The following is a 6000-nucleotide window of genomic DNA, read 5'->3' on the forward strand; positions in this document are numbered from 1 at the left end:
ATTTTCCTTCAGTTTTAATGCGCGCAGTCTCGTTGGCTTTCTTAGGAGTTGTCCGCGAGGAAAGCCCGTGTCTGCTGGCGGCTCTAGGAAGGAAGAACGCGTCTGGAGGAGTGCAGGAGAAACAGCACTCCACGTTTGTGGTGGATTTGAATGCTTCCCCGGCCCCCAGCGTAGTCTTGTTTGGATTCCGCAGCCACTTAGGCTGTGAGTCTTATTTTTGAGATTTCTGGCCAAAGGTTATCACGTTAGAAAGGGGAGGTGAATTTTTTTTTTAAAGTTTTTATTTATTTATTTATTTTAAAAAAGATTTTTATTTATTTGACAGACAGAGATCACAAGCAGGCAGAGAGGCAGGCAGAGAGAGAGGAGGAAGCAGGCTCCCCGCTGAGCAGAGAGCCCGACGCGGGGCTCGATCCCAGGACCCTGGGATCATGACCTGAGCTGAAGGCAGAGGCTTTAACCTACTGAGCCACCCAGGCGTCCCAGGGAGGTGAATTTTTAAAACCAAATTTTGAGTCAATATGGTTACTGTGTTTTTTTTTTTTTTTAAGATTTTTATTTATTTGACAGAGATCACAAGCAGGCACAGAGGCAGGCCGAGCGAGAGGAAGGGAAGCAGGCTCCCTGTCAAGCAGAGATTCGGATGCCGGGCTAGATCCCAGGACTCTGGAATCTTGACTTGAGCCGAAGGCAGAGGCTTTAACCCACTGAGCCACCCAGGAGCCCCTGGTTACTGTGTTTTTACACAAAGCTATTATTTATTTACTTATTTTTAAAAGATTTTATTTATTTGGCAGACGGACACAGCTGGAGAGGGAACACAAGCTGGGAGGGGGAGAAGCAGGCTTCCCGGGAGCAGGGAGCCCAATGCGGGGCTCGATCCGGGATCATGACGTGAGCTACCCAGGCACCCCCAAGCTATGATTTAAAACAAGGTTAGGGAGGAACAGATAAACAAGAGGACCTGAATTTACTTTGTTTTGTTGCAGTTAAAAGTGTAAGACCGCACGTATGATTAACCCCTTCTGTCCTTGTAAGAGAATACCGCAGAACTCTGTTCTCGGAGTAGATAGGTCTCCGACTCTGAGCCAGTGCCTACTGTGTGTGAATAAAATCTGCCTTTTAAAATTTTAACTATTTGCCAAAGACATAATACAGGCAGACATATTTTTCTTTCTTTTTTAAGATTTTATTTATTTGATAGGGATGCAGTGAGAGAGGGAACGCAGGCAGGGGGAGTGGGAGGAGGAACAAGCTTCCCGGGAGCAGGGAACCCCATGCAGGGCCCAATCCCAGAACCCAGGGATCAGGACCTGAGCCGAAGGCAGACACTTAAAAACTGCGCCACCCAGGCGCCCCCAGGCAGACATATTTCTAAAAGGTAACTGATAATGTTTTTAAGTGAGTTTTACTGGTTAATAATCCAGGCATTTGTCCTTGTTTTTGGGCTCCTATGCCCAGTGTACTGCTGTATCTTTGCTTTGCCTTCCCTTTTCACATATTCGATATAGACCTATTGATTTGGTTGCAATAGGCAGTTTGGAATAGCTGTGTGCATAACTTTATTTCCTATTTCCCTTGCTTGCTTCCCATTTGTCCCTGCTTAGAGAAGTAATAGGATAGAATTATTTAAAGCAGCATTTATAAGGTGCTTACCCTAACAGTCATTTATGATAAAAACTCTATAAACAAATTAGAAATAGAAGAGAACTTAGCTTGATAAAGAAAATTTATAAAAACCCTCCAGTTAATATCATACTTAATGGTGAGAAATTAGAAGATTTCCTGCTAACAAGAATATCCCCTTTCACCACATCTTTTGACATTGTGCTGGAACCCTGGAATCCTACCTAGCTAATACAGTAAGAAAAGTGAATGAAAAATAAACAGATTGGGGAGGGCAAAAAATGAATTTGTTCAGGGGTGACATAATTGTTTTTGTAGAAAATCTCAAAGTATTAAAAATGTGGAGGCATACCTGGGTAGCTCAGTCTGTTAAGTCTCCAACTCCTGATATTGGCTCAGGTTTGATCTTGGAGTGGTTTGAGCCCCACATTGAGCTCCAGGCTGGACATGGAGAGTACTTAAAATGTAGAACAGGTGATTATGGCAAGATCTTAAGATACAAGGTTAATCACAGGAATCATTTGCTTTCCTATATACCAGCAATGTATAATTGAAACTCAAAATTTATAGCATAGTGTCATTTACAAAAAGTCATACTTAGGAATGAATCTAAAACATGTACAGGATCTACGTGTAGAAAACTACAAAACTCTAAGGCAGTCAGAACAGATATAAATGGAAGAATATTGTGGGTTTATGGGTTGGAAGACATTATCATTTGGGTCATTTCTTCCCAACTTGATCTATAGATTCAATGCAATCCCAAAGTTTTAGCAAGTTACTTTGTAGGTATCACCAGATTGATTCTAAAGCTTATGTGGAAAGGCAAAAGGCCTCCAAATAGCCAACACAATCCAAAGAAGTTGGACTAACACGACCTGACTGCAAAGCTACAGTAATAAAGAGAGCATATATTGACAAAAGAATGGACAGATCAATGGGACAGAATAGAGAGCCCAGAAATAGACCCACAAAAATGATCAAGTGATTTTTGACAAAGAAGCAAAGGCGATTTAGTGGAGAAAGGAAAGTCTTTTCAACAAGTGATGTTAGAAGGACTGGATATCCATATGTTAAAAAAAAAAAAAAAATTTTAGATACAGACCTTGCACTGTTCACAAAAATTAACTCTAAATGGATCATGTCCCTAAATGTAAAGTAAATGTACATGTCCCTAAATGTACATGTAATATGGAACAGGAGAAAATCTAGGTAACCTTTTCTTTGGCAATTATTTTTACACACAACACCAAAAGAATGATCCATGAAAGAAAAGATTAAGTTGATTTAATTAGAATTAAGGAACTTTGCTCTATGAAAGACTGCTGTGAAGAGAGTGAAAGTACGGGGAGAAAATCTTTGCAAAACACATATCTGATAAAGGACTTGTATCCAAAATATAAAAGAAATTTTAGAATTCAACAGGAAGAAAATATCCCAATTTTATTTTTTTTATTTTTTATTTTTTTTTATTTTTTTTTAATATTTTATTTATTTATTTGACAGAGAGAGATCACAGATAGGTAGAGAGGCTGGCAGAGAGAGAGAGAGAGAGAGAGAAGCAGGCTCCCCGCTGAGCAGAGAGCCTGATGTGGGACTCGATCCCAGGACCCCGAGACCATGACCTGAGCCGAAGGCAGTGGCTTAACCCACTGAGCCACCCAGGCGCCCCAACCAATTTTAAAAAATTGAAGCAAAATTGACATACAATCTTGTATTAGTTTCAGGTGGGAACATGTACATTCACAATTCTGTGAATTACTCAGTGCTGACCACAATAAGTGTAGTTATCATTTGTTACCATACAAGATTATTACAGTGTTATTCACTATATTCCCTATGCTGTAGTTTTCATCTCAGTGACTTATTTTATAACTCAAAAATCCTCTTTATATATTTCACTCATCCCTCCTACCAAACTCCTACCAAACTCACTTCTGGCAACCAAGCTTGTCCTCTGTATTTAAGAGTCTGTTTTATTAATTTTGTTTTTAGATTGCACATATAAGTGAAATCATACTGTATTTGTTTTTCTCAGTGTATTTCACTTGGCATAATGCCCTTTATATTATCTCTTTTGTCACAAATGGCAAGCTCTCACTCTTTTTTTATGGCCAAGTATATTTGTGTGTTTATGTGCACACACATGCATGCATGGATGCACATGCATGTATGCAATAGCTTCTTTATCCATTTTTCTATCAATGGACACTTATCTTGGCTATTGTAAATAGTGTTGCAGTTGACACAGGGGTGCATATATCTTTTCAACTTAGTGTTTTCCTTTTCTTTGGGTAAATACCCAGTAGTGGAGTTACTGGATAATGTGTTTTTATTTTTAACTTTTTGAGAAATCACCATACCATTTTCCATAGTGGCTATAGCAGTTTCTATTCCCACCAATACTGCATGAGGGTTCCTTTTTCTCCATATCCTCACCAACACTTGATATTTTTGGTGTTTTTGATTTTAGCTGTTCTGACAAGTGTGAGGTGACATCTCATTGTGGTTTTGATTTGCATTTCGCTGATGATGAGTGATGTTGAGCATCTTTTCATGTCTGTTCGCCATCTGTATGTCTTCTTTGGAAAAAATGTCTATTCAGGTCCTCTGCCCATTTTTAATTGAAAGATTATTATTGTTATTGGTGTTGACTTGTATAAGTTCTTTATATATTTTGGATATTAATCACTTATTGGATATATTGTTTGCACATATCTTCTCTCATTCAGTAGGTTGCCATTTTGTTTTGTTGATGATTTCCTTCACCATGCAAAAGCTTTTTATTTTGGCGTAGTCCCAATAATTTATTTTTGCTTTGTTTCTTCTGCCTGAGAAGACATATCTAGAAAGATGTTGCTAAGGTCAATGTCCAAGAAAGTAATGCTTATATTTTCTCCTAGTAGTTTTATGGTTTCGGATCTTTAATCCATTTTTTAAAGATTTTATTTATTTATTTGAGAGAGAGACAGTGAGAGAGAGAGCATGAGCAAGGAGAAGGTCAGAGGGAGAAGCAGACGCCCCATGGAGCTGGGAGCCCGATGCGAGACTCGATCCCGGGACTCTAGGATCATGACCTGAGCTGAAGGCAGTCGTCCAACCAATTGAGCCACCCAGGCGTCCCAAGATCTTTAATCCATTTTGAATTTACTTTTGTGTATGGTGTAAGCCAGTGATGCACTTTCAGTCTTTGGCATGTAGCTGTTCAGTTTCTCCAGCATCATTTAGTGAAGAGACTGTCTTTTTGTCATTGTATATTCTTGCCTCCTTTATTATATTTTAATTGACCATGTAAGCATGGGTTTATTTCTGGGCTCTGTATTCTCTTTCATTGATCCATGTGTCTTTTTTTTTTTTTTATATTGTTCTGATTATTACAGCTTTATAGTATATCTTGAAATCTGGGATCATGATACCTCCAGCTTTGTTCTTTTCTTAAGCTTGCTTTGATTATTCGAGGTGTTTTGTTGTTATATACAAATTGTAGTTTTATTTGGTCTAGTTCCGTGAAAAATACAGTTGGTATTTTTGTTACTGTATCCAAGCTTGGCTGCCCATTCCTAAAAGGCCATTACTGAAGAGAAAATTTTGATTGCAAAGGAATTTGAGCTTTATTCAGAAGGCCAGCAACCTGAGAAGAAAGCAGACCATTGTCCAAAAGCTAATGCCAAGGTTTCTGCCTGGCCCAGAGGTTTTTAAAGTGATTTAGAGTGGTTGATCAGCAAAGGGAATGTAGGGGCCTGCAGTATTTTTTGATTATGTGAAGACTTGATGATGCCAGCTATAAAAGTTATCTCAGTGTTTGGGGACTGTATGATGGGGTCTGGTTCTTGTTTCATGATATGTAGGAGTACTCTGTTCCTTCTGCAGAAGAGGGCCAGGTTTACAGATACACAAAGGGAGGTCAGTAAAATCATTTTGCTAAAAAAATTTTAGGCTAATCAGAAAGCTGAGCTGGCTTCAAACAGAATTTCTGGCTTCTGTAGCCTGGTAGAGTTCTGGTCCTCCACTCCTCAAGGCCAATGGTCTGCATATCTCAAAGAAAATAAATTAGTTCTGTCACAAATCAAGAGTCTTAGGTCAGCAAGTAAGGAGTGTGTCAACTTGAAACAAATTAGCCCTTAGGATAGGCTGAAGTGCTGTTACAGTTTGATGAGGATTGCATTACATCTGTAGATTGCTTTGGGTACTATGGACATTTTAATAATGTTGATTCTTCTAGTCCATCAGCATGGACTATATTTCCATTTGTGTGGTCTTTCACTTCTTAGTAAAGTTTATTCCTAGGTATTTTATTCTTTCTGGTGCAATTATAAATGGAATTATTTTAATTTCTCTTTCTGCTACTTCATTATTAATGTGTAGAATGCAACA

Source organism: Mustela nigripes, chromosome 3, assembly GCF_022355385.1.
Source record: "Mustela nigripes isolate SB6536 chromosome 3, MUSNIG.SB6536, whole genome shotgun sequence".
Classification (NCBI taxonomy): Eukaryota; Metazoa; Chordata; class Mammalia; order Carnivora; family Mustelidae; genus Mustela; species Mustela nigripes.